The following is a 13055-nucleotide window of genomic DNA, read 5'->3' on the forward strand; positions in this document are numbered from 1 at the left end:
TGCTAATATGGACATGTTTGCAATTTCCCGAAATAAGGCATTGGTCTTGTTGCTTTGAAAAGCTTGGACATTGTTGTTCAACTTTAATAATCTAAGACGATCATGTTCAACTTCTAATTGTTTTTGTTTTTTGCCATAATTGAATAATTAAAACATGTTCCTTGGGGAAAACTGAACCGTTTAAGGAAACAGTGTAATATTTCGAATCAGAAGATTGAGGGTTCGAGTCCCTTCGTGGTTGTTTAATTTCATTAGCTCAGCTAATTTGAACATGTTTGCAATTTCCCAAAATATGGCATTGGTCTTGTTGCTTTGAAAAGCTTGGACATTGTTGTTCAACTTCAATAATCTAAGACTGCAAGACCTGAGAAATATTATGTCTGATTGAGGGACATAGTCTTTTCGTACTTGTAAAATATCACTAGCTTTCCTCATTCGGATAGGTTCACAATTTTGATGTCTGTTGTTGCTAAGCAACGTCTGTTTGATGTCATATCGGAGAATATGGAGTAGAAGGTGTTGCCTCGTGGATAAGGCGTCTTACTTCAAAATAGAAAATTGAGGTTTTGAGGCATTTTCGTGGTCGTTCAATTTCATTAAATCTGCTAATATGGACATGTTTGCAATTTCCCGAAATAAGGCATTGGTCTTGTTGCTTTGAAAAGCTTGGACATTGTTGTTCAACTTTAATAATCTAAGACTGCAAGGCCTGAGAATTATTGTGTCTGAATCTGCATCGAAAGATTGAAGGAAAGAGTATCTTCTTACTTGTTAAATATCACTAGCTTTGCTCATTCGGACAGGTTCACAATTTTTATGTCTATGGTTGCATAGCAAAGTCTGTATAATGTCAAATAGGGCTGTATCACATAGACTGCGTGGCCTAATGGATAAGGCGTCTGACTTCGAATCAGAAGATTGAGGGTTCGAGTCCCTTCGTGGTTGTTTAATTTCATTAGCTCAGCTAATTTGAACATGTTTGCAATTTCCCAAAATATGGCATTGGTCTTGTTGCTTTGAAAAGCTTGGACATTGTTGTTCAACTTCAATAATCTAAGACTGCAAGACCTGAGAAATATTATGTCTGATTGAGGGACATAGTCTTTTCGTACTTGTAAAATATCACTAGCTTTCCTCATTCGGATAGGTTCACAATTTTGATGTCTGTTGTTGCTAAGCAACGTCTGTTTGATGTCATATCGGAGAATATGGAGTAGAAGGTGTTGCCTCGTGGATAAGGCGTCTTACTTCAAAATAGAAAATTGAGGTTTTGAGGCATTTTCGTGGTCGTTTAATTTCATTAAATATGCTAATATGGACATGTTTGCAATTTCCCGAAATAAGGCATTGGTCTTGTTGCTTTGAAAAGCTTGGACATTGTTGTTCAACTTTAATAATCTAAGACTGCAAGGCCTGAGAATTATTGTGTCTGAATCTGCATCGAAAGATTGAAGGAAAGAGTATCTTTGTACTTGTTAAAAATCACTAGCTTTCCTCATTCGGACAGGTTCACAATTTTTATGTCTATGGTTGCATAGCAAAGTCTGTATAATGTCAAATAGGGCTGGTGCGTTCTAATTTCATTAGCTCAGCTAATTCGTACATGTTTTCAATTTCCCTAAATAAGGCATTGGTCTTGTTGCTTTGAAAAGCTTGGACATTGTTGTTCAACTTTAATAATCTAAGACTGCAAGGCCTGAGAATTATTGTGTCTGAATCTGCATCGAAAGATTGAAGGAAAGAGTATATTTGTACTTGTTAAAAATCACTAGCTTTCCTCATTCGGACAGGTTCACAATTTTTATGTCTATGGTTGCATAGCAAAGTCTGTATAAAGTCAAAAAAGGGCTGCATCACATAGACTGCGTGGCCTAATGGACAAGGCGTCTGACTTCGAATCAGAAGATTGAGGGTTCGAGTCCCTTCGTGGTTGTTTAATTTCATTAGCTCAGCTAATTTGAACATGTTTGCAATTTCCCGAAATATGGCATTGGTCTTGTTGCTTTGAAAAGATTGGACATTGTTGTTCAACTTCAATAATCTAAGACTGCAAGACCTGAGAAATATTATGTCTGATTGAGGGACATAGTCTTTTCGTACTTGTAAAATATCACTATCTTTCCTCATTCGGATAGGTTCACAAGTTTGATGTCTGTTGTTGCTAAGCAACGTCTGTTTGATGTCATATTGGAGAAAATGGAGTAGAAGGTGTTGCCTCGTGGTTAAGGCGTCTTACTTCTAAATAGAAAATTGAGGTTTTGAGGCATTTTCGTGGTCGTTTAATTTCATTAAATCTGCTAATATGGACATGTTTGCAATTTCCCGAAATAAGGCATTGGTCTTGTTTCTTTGAAAGGCTTGGACATTGTTATTCATCTTTAATAATCTAATATTGCAAGGCCTGAGAATTATTGAGTCTGATTCTGCATCGCAAGATTGAGGGAAAAGGTATCTTCTTACTTGTTAAATATCACTAGCTTTGCTCATTCGGACAGGTTCACAACTTTGATGTCTACTGTTGCATAGCAAAGTCTGTATAATGTCAAATAGGGCTGTATCACATAGACTGCGTGGCCTAATGGATAAGGCGTCTGACTTCGAATCAGAAGATTGAGGGTTCGAGTCCCTTCGTGGTTGTTTAATTTCATTAGCTCAGCTAATTTGAACATGTTTGCAATTTCCCGAAATATGGCATTGGTCTTGTTGCTTTGAAAAGCTTGGACATTGTTGTTCAACTTCAATAATCTAAGACTGCAAGACCTGAGAAATATTATGTCTGATTGAGGGACATAGTCTTTTCGTACTTGTAAAATATCACTAGCTTTCCTCATTCGGATAGGTTCACAATTTTGATGTCTGTTGTTGCTAAGCAACGTCTGTTTGATGTCATATCGGAGAATATGGAGTAGAAGGTGTTGCCTCGTGGATAAGGCGTCTTACTTCAAAATAGAAAATTGAGGTTTTGAGGCATTTTCGTGGTCGTTTAATTTCATTAAATCTGCTAATATGGACATGTTTGCAATTTCCCGAAATAAGGCATTGGTCTTGTTGCTTTGAAAAGCTTGGACATTGTTGTTCAACTTTAATAATCTAAGACTGCAAGGCCTGAGAATTAGTGTGTCTGAATCTGCATCGAAAGATTGAAGGAAAGAGTATCTTTATACTTGTTAAAAATCACTAGCTTTCCTCATTCGGACAGGTTCACAATTTTTATGTCTATGGTTGCATAGCAAAGTCTGTATAATGTCAAATAGGGCTGTATCACATAGACTGCGTGGCCTAATGGATCATGTTCAACTTCTAATTGTTTTTGTTTTTTGCCATAATTGAATAATTAAAACATGTTCCTTGGGGAAAACTGAACCGTTTAAGGAAACAGTGTAATATTTCGAATCAGAAGATTGAGGGTTCGAGTCCCTTCGTGGTTGTTTAATTTCATTAGCTCAGCTAATTTGAACATGTTTGCAATTTCCCAAAATATGGCATTGGTCTTGTTGCTTTGAAAAGCTTGGACATTGTTGTTCAACTTCAATAATCTAAGACTGCAAGACCTGAGAAATATTATGTCTGATTGAGGGACATAGTCTTTTCGTACTTGTAAAATATCACTAGCTTTCCTCATTCGGATAGGTTCACAATTTTGATGTCTGTTGTTGCTAAGCAACGTCTGTTTGATGTCATATCGGAGAATATGGAGTAGAAGGTGTTGCCTCGTGGATAAGGCGTCTTACTTCAAAATAGAAAATTGAGGTTTTGAGGCATTTTCGTGGTCGTTTAATTTCATTAAATCTGCTAATATGGACATGTTTGCAATTTCCCGAAATAAGGCATTGGTCTTGTTGCTTTGAAAAGCTTGGACATTGTTGTTCAACTGTCAAATAGGGTCGTTTAATTTCATTAGCTCAGCTAATTCGTACATGTTTTCAATTTCCCTAAATAAGGCATTGGTCTTGTTGCTTTGAAAAGCTTGGACATTGTTGTTCAACTTTAATAATCTAAGACTGCAAGACCTGAGAATTATTGTGTCTGAATCTGCATCGAAAGATTGAAGGAAAGAGTATCTTTGTACTTGTTAAAAATCACTAGCTTTCCTCATTCGGACAGGTTCACAATTTTGATGTCTGTTGTTGCTAAGCAACGTCTGTTTGATGTCATATTGGAGAAAATGGAGTAGAAGGTGTTGCCTCGTGGTTAAGGCGTCTTACTTCTAAATAGAAAATTGAGGTTTTGAGGCATTTTCGTGGTCGTTTAATTTCATTAAATCTGCTAATATGGACATGTTTGCAATTTCCCGAAATAAGGCATTGGTCTTGTTTCTTTGAAAGGCTTGGACATTGTTATTCATCTTTAATAATCTAATATTGCAAGGCCTGAGAATTATTGAGTCTGATTCTGCATCGCAAGATTGAGGGAAAAGGTATCTTCTTACTTGTTAAATATCACTAGCTTTGCTCATTCGGACAGGTTCACAACTTTGATGTCTACTGTTGCATAGCAAAGTCTGTATAATGTCAAATAGGGCTGTATCACATAGACTGCGTGGCCTAATGGATAAGGCGTCTGACTTCGAATCAGAAGATTGAGGGTTCGAGTCCCTTCGTGGTTGTTTAATTTCATTAGCTCAGCTAATTTGAACATGTTTGCAATTTCCCGAAATATGGCATTGGTCTTGTTGCTTTGAAAAGCTTGGACATTGTTGTTCAACTTCAATAATCTAAGACTGCAAGACCTGAGAAATATTATGTCTGATTGAGGGACATAGTCTTTTCGTACTTGTAAAATATCACTAGCTTTCCTCATTCGGATAGGTTCACAATTTTGATGTCTGTTGTTGCTAAGCAACGTCTGTTTGATGTCATATCGGAGAATATGGAGTAGAAGGTGTTGCCTCGTGGATAAGGCGTCTTACTTCAAAATAGAAAATTGAGGTTTTGAGGCATTTTCGTGGTCGTTTAATTTCATTAAATCGTTTAATTTCATTAAATCTGCTAATATGGACATGTTTGCAATTTCATGTTTTCAATTTCCCTAAATAAGGCATTGGTCTTGTTGCTTTGAAAAGCTTGGACATTGTTGTTCAACTTTAATAATCTAAGACTGCAAGGCCTGAGAATTATTGTGTCTGAATCTGCATCGAAAGATTGAAGGAAAGAGTATCTTTGTACTTGTTAAAAATCACTAGCTTTCCTCATTCGGACAGGTTCACAATTTTGATGTCTGTTGTTGCTAAGCAACGTCTGTTTGATGTCATATTGGAGAAAATGGAGTAGAAGGTGTTGCCTCGTGGTTAAGGCGTCTTACTTCTAAATAGAAAATTGAGGTTTTGAGGCATTTTCGTGGTCGTTTAATTTCATTAAATCTGCTAATATGGACATGTTTGCAATTTCCCGAAATAAGGCATTGGTCTTGTGAAAGGCTTGGACATTGTTATTCATCTTTAATAATCTAATATTGCAAGGCCATATTGAGTCTGATTCTGCATCGCAAGATTGAGGGAAAAGGTATCTTCTTACTTGTTAAATATCACTAGCTTTGCTCATTCGGACAGGTTCACAACTTTGATGTCTACTGTTGCATAGCAAAGTCTGTATAATGTCAAATAGGGCTGTATCACATAGACTGCGTGGCCTAATGGATAAGGCGTCTGACTTCGAATCAGAAGATTGAGGGTTCGAGTCCCTTCGTGGTTGTTTAATTTCATTAGCTCAGCTAATTTGAACATGTTTGCAATTTCCCAAAATATGGCATTGGTCTTGTTGCTTTGAAAAGCTTGGACATTGTTGTTCAACTTCAATAATCTAAGACTGCAAGACCTGAGAAATATTATGTCTGATTGAGGGACATAGTCTTTTCGTACTTGTAAAATATCACTAGCTTTCCTCATTCGGATAGGTTCACAATTTTGATGTCTGTTGTTGCTAAGCAACGTCTGTTTGATGTCATATCGGAGAATATGGAGTAGAAGGTGTTGCCTCGTGGATAAGGCGTCTTACTTCAAAATAGAAAATTGAGGTTTTGAGGCATTTTCGTGGTCGTTTAATTTCATTAAATCTGCTAATATGGACATGTTTGCAATTTCCCGAAATAAGGCATTGGTCTTGTTGCTTTGAAAAGCTTGGACATTGTTGTTCAACTGTCAAATAGGGTCGTTTAATTTCATTAGCTCAGCTAATTCGTACATGTTTTCAATTTCCCTAAATAAGGCATTGGTCTTGTTGCTTTGAAAAGCTTGGACATTGTTGTTCAACTTTAATAATCTAAGACTGCAAGACCTGAGAATTATTGTGTCTGAATCTGCATCGAAAGATTGAAGGAAAGAGTATCTTTGTACTTGTTAAAAATCACTAGCTTTCCTCATTCGGACAGGTTCACAATTTTGATGTCTGTTGTTGCTAAGCAACGTCTGTTTGATGTCATATTGGAGAAAATGGAGTAGAAGGTGTTGCCTCGTGGTTAAGGCGTCTTACTTCTAAATAGAAAATTGAGGTTTTGAGGCATTTTCGTGGTCGTTTAATTTCATTAAATCTGCTAATATGGACATGTTTGCAATTTCCCGAAATAAGGCATTGGTCTTGTTTCTTTGAAAGGCTTGGACATTGTTATTCATCTTTAATAATCTAATATTGCAAGGCCTGAGAATTATTGAGTCTGATTCTGCATCGCAAGATTGAGGGAAAAGGTATCTTCTTACTTGTTAAAACTAGCTTTGCTCATTCGGACAGGTTCACAACTTTGATGTCTACTGTTGCATAGCAAAGTCTGTATAATGTCAAATAGGGCTGTATCACATAGACTGCGTGGCCTAATGGATAAGGCGTCTGACTTCGAATCAGAAGATTGAGGGTTCGAGTCCCTTCGTGGTTGTTTAATTTCATTAGCTCAGCTAATTTGAACATGTTTGCAATTTCCCGAAATATGGCATTGGTCTTGTTGCTTTGAAAAGCTTGGACATTGTTGTTCAACTTCAATAATCTAAGACTGCAAGACCTGAGAAATATTATGTCTGATTGAGGGACATAGTCTTTTCGTACTTGTAAAATATCACTAGCTTTCCTCATTCGGATAGGTTCACAATTTTGATGTCTGTTGTTGCTAAGCAACGTCTGTTTGATGTCATATCGGAGAATATGGAGTAGAAGGTGTTGCCTCGTGGATAAGGCGTCTTACTTCAAAATAGAAAATTGAGGTTTTGAGGCATTTTCGTGGTCGTTTAATTTCATTAAATCTGCTAATATGGACATGTTTGCAATTTCCCGAAATAAGGCATTGGTCTTGTTGCTTTGAAAAGCTTGGACATTGTTGTTCAACTTTAATAATCTAAGACTGCAAGGCCTGAGAATTATTGTGTCTGAATCTGCATCGAAAGATTGAAGGAAAGAGTATCTTTATACTTGTTAAAAATCACTAGCTTTCCTCATTCGGACAGGTTCACAATTTTTATGTCTATGGTTGCATAGCAAAGTCTGTATAATGTCAAATAGGGCTGTATCACATAGACTGCGTGGCCTAATGGATAAGGCGTCTGACTTCGAATCAGAAGATTGAGGGTTCGAGTCCCTTCGTGGTTGTTTAATTTCATTAGCTCAGCTAATTTGAACATGTTTGCAATTTCCCAAAATATGGCATTGGTCTTGTTGCTTTGAAAAGCTTGGACATTGTTGTTCAACTTCAATAATCTAAGACTGCAAGACCTGAGAAATATTATGTCTGATTGAGGGACATAGTCTTTTCGTACTTGTAAAATATCACTAGCTTTCCTCATTCGGATAGGTTCACAATTTTGATGTCTGTTGTTGCTAAGCAACGTCTGTTTGATGTCATATCGGAGAATATGGAGTAGAAGGTGTTGCCTCGTGGATAAGGCGTCTTACTTCAAAATAGAAAATTGAGGTTTTGAGGCATTTTCGTGGTCGTTTAATTTCATTAAATCTGCTAATATGGACATGTTTGCAATTTCGCTAAATAAGGCATTGGTCTTGTTGCTTTGAAAAGCTTGGACATTGTTGTTCAACTTTAATAATCTAAGACTGCAAGGCCTGAGAATTATTGTGTCTGAATCTGCATCGAAAGATTGAAGGAAAGAGTATCTTTGTACTTGTTAAAAATCACTAGCTTTCCTCATTCGGACAGGTTCACAATTTTTATGTCTATGGTTGCATAGCAAAGTCTGTATAATGTCAAATAGGGCTGTATCACATAGACTGCGTGGCCTAATGGATAAGGCGTCTGACTTCGAATCAGAAGATTGAGGGTTCGAGTCCCTTCGTGGTTGTTTAATTTCATTAGCTCAGCTAATTTGAACATGTTTGCAATTTCCCAAAATATGGCATTGGTCTTGTTGCTTTGAAAAGCTTGGACATTGTTGTTCAACTTCAATAATCTAAGACTGCAAGACCTGAGAAATATTATGTCTGATTGAGGGACATAGTCTTTTCGTACTTGTAAAATATCACTAGCTTTCCTCATTCGGATAGGTTCACAATTTTGATGTCTGTTGTTGCTAAGCAACGTCTGTTTGATGTCATATCGGAGAATATGGAGTAGAAGGTGTTGCCTCGTGGATAAGGCGTCTTACTTCAAAATAGAAAATTGAGGTTTTGAGGCATTTTCGTGGTCGTTTAATTTCATTAAATCTGCTAATATGGACATGTTTGCAATTTCCCGAAATAAGGCATTGGTCTTGTTGCTTTGAAAAGCTTGGACATTGTTGTTCAACTTTAATAATCTAAGACTGCAAGGCCTGAGAATTATTGTGTCTGAATCTGCATCGAAAGATTGAAGGAAAGAGTATCTTTGTACTTGTTAAAAATCACTAGCTTTCCTCATTCGGACAGGTTCACAATTTTTATGTCTATGGTTGCATAGCAAAGTCTGTATAATGTCAAATAGGGCTGTATCACATAGACTGCGTGGCCTAATGGATAAGGCGTCTGACTTCGAATCAGAAGATTGAGGGTTCGAGTCCCTTCGTGGTTAGCTCAGCTAATTTGAACATGTTTGCAATTTCCCAAAATATGGCATTGGTCTTGTTGCTTTGAAAAGCTTGGACATTGTTGTTCAACTTCAATAATCTAAGACTGCACGACCTGAGAAATATTATGTCTGATTGAGGGACATAGTCTTTTCGTACTTGTAAAATATCACTAGCTTTCCTCATTCGGATAGGTTCACAATTTTGATGTCTGTTGTTGCTAAGCAACGTCTGTTTGATGTCATATCGGAGAATATGGAGTAGAAGGTGTTGCCTCGTGGATAAGGCGTCTTACTTCAAAATAGAAAATTGAGGTTTTGAGGCATTTTCGTGGTCGTTTAATTTCATTAAATCTGCTAATATGGACATGTTTGCAATTTCCCGAAATAAGGCATTGGTCTTGTTGCTTTGAAAAGCTTGGACATTGTTGTTCAACTTTAATAATCTAAGACTGCAAGGCCTGAGAATTATTGTGTCTGAATCTGCATCGAAAGATTGAAGGAAAGAGTATCTTTGTACTTGTTAAAAATCACTAGCTTTCCTCATTCGGACAGGTTCACAATTTTTATGTCTATGGTTGCATAGCAAAGTCTGTATAATGTCAAATAGGGCTGTATCACATAGACTGCGTGGCCTAATGGATCATGTTCAACTTCTAATTGTTTTTGTTTTTTGCCATAATTGAATAATTAAAACATGTTCCTTGGGGAAAACTGAACCGTTTAAGGAAACAGTGTAATATTTCGAATCAGAAGATTGAGGGTTCGAGTCCCTTCGTGGTTGTTTAATTTCATTAGCTCAGCTAATTTGAACATGTTTGCAATTTCCCAAAATATGGCATTGGTCTTGTTGCTTTGAAAAGCTTGGACATTGTTGTTCAACTTCAATAATCTAAGACTGCAAGACCTGAGAAATATTATGTCTGATTGAGGGACATAGTACTTGTAAAATATCACTAGCTTTCCTCATTCGGATAGGTTCACAATTTTGATGTCTGTTGTTGCTAAGCAACGTCTGTTTGATGTCATATCGGAGAATATGGAGTAGAAGGTGTTGCCTCGTGGATAAGGCGTCTTACTTCAAAATAGAAAATTGAGGTTTTGAGGCATTTTCGTGGTCGTTTAATTTCATTAAATCTGCTAATATGGACATGTTTGCAATTTCCCGAAATAAGGCATTGGTCTTGTTTCTTTGAAAGGCTTGGACATTGTTATTCATCTTTAATAATCTAATATTGCAAGGCCTGAGAATTATTGTGTCTGAATCTGCATCGAAAGATTGAAGGAAAGAGTATATTTGTACTTGTTAAAAATCACTAGCTTTCCTCATTCGGACAGGTTCACAATTTTTATGTCTATGGTTGCATAGCAAAGTCTGTATAAAGTCAAAAAAGGGCTGCATCACATAGACTGCGTGGCCTAATGGACAAGGCGTCTGACTTCGAATCAGAAGATTGAGGGTTCGAGTCCCTTCGTGGTTGTTTAATTTCATTAGCTCAGCTAATTTGAACATGTTTGCAATTTCCAGAAATAAGGCATTGGTCTTGTTGCTTTGAAAAGCTCTGACATTGTTGTTCAACTTCAATAATCTAAGACTGCAAGACCTGAGAAATATTATGTCTGATTGAGGGACATAGTCTTTTCGTACTTGTAAAATATCACTATCTTTCCTCATTCGGATAGGTTCACAAGTTTGATGTCTGTTGTTGCTAAGCAACGTCTGTTTGATGTCATATCGGAGAATATGGAGTAGAAGGTGTTGCCTCGTGGATAAGGCGTCTTACTTCGAAACAGAAAATTGAGGTTTTGAGGCATTTTCGTGGTCGTTTAATTTCATTAAATCTGCTAATATGGACATGTTTGCAATTTCCCGAAATAAGGCATTGGTCTTGTTTCTTTGAAAGGCTTGGACATTGTTATTCATCTTTAATAATCTAATATTGCAAGGCCTGAGAATTATTGAGTCTGATTCTGCATCGCAAGATTGAGGGAAAAGGTATCCTCTTACTTGTTAAATATCACTAGCTTTCCTCATTCGGACAGGTTCACAACTTTGATGTCTACTGTTGCATAGCAAAGTCTGTATAATGTCAAATAGGGCTGTGTCACATAGACTGCGTGGCCTAATGGATAAGGCGTCTGACTTCGAATCAGAAGATTGAGGGTTCGAGTCCCTTCGTGGTTGTTTAATTTCATTAGCTCAGCAAATTTGAACATGTTTGCAATTTCCAGAAATATGGCATTGGTCTTGTTGCTTTGAAAAGCTTGGACATTGTTGTTCAACTTCAATAATCTAAGACTGCAAGACCTGAGAAATATTATGTCTGATTGAGGTACATAGTATTTTCGTACTTGTAAAATATCACTAGCTTTCCTCATTCGGATAGGTTCACAATTTTGATGTCTGTTGTTGCTAAGCAACGTCTGTTTGATGTCATATCGGAGAATATGGAGTAGAAGGTGTTGCCTCGTGGATAAGGCGTCTTACTTCAAAATAGAAAATTGAGGTTTTGAGGCATTTTCGTGGTCGTTTAATTTCATTAAATCTGCTAATATGGACATGTTTGCAATTTCGCTAAATAAGGCATTGGTCTTGTTGCTTTGAAAAGCTTGGACATTGTTGTTCAACTTTAATAATCTAAGACTGCAAGGCCTGAGAATTATTGTGTCTGAATCTGCATCGAAAGATTGAAGGAAAGAGTAGCTTTGTACTTGTTAAAAATCACTAGCTTTCCTCATTCGGACAGTTTCACAATTTTTATGTCTATGGTTGCATAGCAAAGTCTGTATAATGTCAAATAGGGCTGTATCACATAGACTGCGTGGCCTAATGGATAAGGCGTCTGACTTCGAATCAGAAGATTGAGGGTTCGAGTCCCTTCGTGGTTGTTTAATTTCATTAGCTCAGCTAATTTGAACATGTTTGCAATTTCCCGAAATAAGGCATTGGTCTTGTTGCTTGGACATTGGACACTTCAATAATCTAAGACTGCAAGACCTGAGAAATATTATGTCTGATTGAGAGACATAGTCTTTTCGTACTTGTAAAATATCACTATCTTTCCTCATTCGGATAGGTTCACAATTTTGATGTCTGTTGTTGCTAAGCAACGTCTGTTTGATGTCATATTGGAGAATATGGAGTAGAAGGTGTTGCCTCGTGGATAAGGCGTCTTACTTCAAAATAGAAAATTGAGGTTTTGAGGCATTTTCGTGGTCGTTTAATTTCATTAAATCTGCTAATATGGACATGTTTGCAATTTCCCGAAATAAGGCATTGGTCTTGTTTCTTTGAAAGGCTTGGACATTGTTATTCATCTTTAATAATCTAATATTGCAAGGCCTGAGAATTATTGAGTCTGATTCTGCATCGCAAGATTGAGGGAAAAGGTATCTTCTTACTTGTTAAATATCACTAGCTTTCCTCATTCGGACAGGTTCACAACTTTGATGTCTACTGTTGCATAGCAAAGTCTGTATAATGTCAAATAGGGCTGTATCACATAGACTGCGTGGCCTAATGGATAAGGCGTCTGACTTCGAATCAGAAGATTGAGGGTTCGAGTCCCTTCGTGGTTGTTTAATTTCATTAGCTCAGCTAATTTGAACATGTTTGCAATTTCCCGAAATATGTCATTGGTCTTGTTGCTTTGAAAAGCTTGGACATTGTTGTTCAACTTCAATAATCTAAGACTGCAAGACCTGAGAAATATTATGTCTGATTGAGGGACATAGTATTTTCGTACTTGTAAAATATCACTAGCTTTCCTCATTCGGATAGGTTCACAATTTTGATGTCTGTTGTTGCTAAGCAACGTCTGTTTGATGTCATATCGGAGAATATGGAGTAGAAGGTGTTGCCTCATGGATAAGGCGTCTTACTTCAAAATAGAAAATTGAGGTTTTGAGGCATTTTCGTGGTCGTTTAATTTCATTAAATCTGCTAATATGGACATGTTTGCAATTTCCCGAAATAAGGCATTGGTCTTGTTTCTTTGAAAGGCTTGGACATTGTTATTCATCTTTAATAATCTAATATTGCAAGGCCTGAGAATTATTGAGTCTGATTCTGCATCGCAAATTTG

At 36.9% G+C, this 13055-nt stretch overlaps 13 non-coding genes across 13 annotated transcripts; all 13 read left to right on the top strand.

Annotated features, from left to right (window-relative positions):
• Nucleotides 1-872: 872 nt before the first annotated feature.
• On the top strand, nt 873-945 carry trnar-ucg (transfer RNA arginine (anticodon UCG)). The gene has a single exon. It is a non-coding gene; the product is annotated as a tRNA-Arg (tRNA).
• A 915-nt stretch (nt 946-1860) lies between these two features.
• On the top strand, nt 1861-1933 carry trnar-ucg (transfer RNA arginine (anticodon UCG)). Its single transcript has one exon. It is a non-coding gene; the product is annotated as a tRNA-Arg (tRNA).
• Nucleotides 1934-2564: 631 nt separating this feature from the next.
• trnar-ucg (transfer RNA arginine (anticodon UCG)) lies at nt 2565-2637 on the top strand. The gene has a single exon. It is a non-coding gene; the product is annotated as a tRNA-Arg (tRNA).
• Nucleotides 2638-4533: 1896 nt separating this feature from the next.
• On the top strand, nt 4534-4606 carry trnar-ucg (transfer RNA arginine (anticodon UCG)). Its single transcript has one exon. It is a non-coding gene; the product is annotated as a tRNA-Arg (tRNA).
• A 1011-nt stretch (nt 4607-5617) lies between these two features.
• Nucleotides 5618-5690, top strand: trnar-ucg (transfer RNA arginine (anticodon UCG)). Its single transcript has one exon. It is a non-coding gene; the product is annotated as a tRNA-Arg (tRNA).
• A 1101-nt stretch (nt 5691-6791) lies between these two features.
• On the top strand, nt 6792-6864 carry trnar-ucg (transfer RNA arginine (anticodon UCG)). Its single transcript has one exon. It is a non-coding gene; the product is annotated as a tRNA-Arg (tRNA).
• Nucleotides 6865-7495: 631 nt separating this feature from the next.
• trnar-ucg (transfer RNA arginine (anticodon UCG)) lies at nt 7496-7568 on the top strand. The gene has a single exon. It is a non-coding gene; the product is annotated as a tRNA-Arg (tRNA).
• A 631-nt stretch (nt 7569-8199) lies between these two features.
• On the top strand, nt 8200-8272 carry trnar-ucg (transfer RNA arginine (anticodon UCG)). Its single transcript has one exon. It is a non-coding gene; the product is annotated as a tRNA-Arg (tRNA).
• A 631-nt stretch (nt 8273-8903) lies between these two features.
• Nucleotides 8904-8976, top strand: trnar-ucg (transfer RNA arginine (anticodon UCG)). Its single transcript has one exon. It is a non-coding gene; the product is annotated as a tRNA-Arg (tRNA).
• A 1402-nt stretch (nt 8977-10378) lies between these two features.
• On the top strand, nt 10379-10451 carry trnar-ucg (transfer RNA arginine (anticodon UCG)). Its single transcript has one exon. It is a non-coding gene; the product is annotated as a tRNA-Arg (tRNA).
• Nucleotides 10452-11082: 631 nt separating this feature from the next.
• trnar-ucg (transfer RNA arginine (anticodon UCG)) lies at nt 11083-11155 on the top strand. The gene has a single exon. It is a non-coding gene; the product is annotated as a tRNA-Arg (tRNA).
• Nucleotides 11156-11786: 631 nt separating this feature from the next.
• On the top strand, nt 11787-11859 carry trnar-ucg (transfer RNA arginine (anticodon UCG)). Its single transcript has one exon. It is a non-coding gene; the product is annotated as a tRNA-Arg (tRNA).
• A 617-nt stretch (nt 11860-12476) lies between these two features.
• Nucleotides 12477-12549, top strand: trnar-ucg (transfer RNA arginine (anticodon UCG)). Its single transcript has one exon. It is a non-coding gene; the product is annotated as a tRNA-Arg (tRNA).
• The last annotated feature ends 506 nt before the right edge of the window (nt 12550-13055 follow it).

Source organism: Oncorhynchus clarkii, unplaced genomic scaffold (genome assembly GCF_045791955.1).
Source record: "Oncorhynchus clarkii lewisi isolate Uvic-CL-2024 unplaced genomic scaffold, UVic_Ocla_1.0 unplaced_contig_10880_pilon_pilon, whole genome shotgun sequence".
Classification (NCBI taxonomy): Eukaryota; Metazoa; Chordata; class Actinopteri; order Salmoniformes; family Salmonidae; genus Oncorhynchus; species Oncorhynchus clarkii.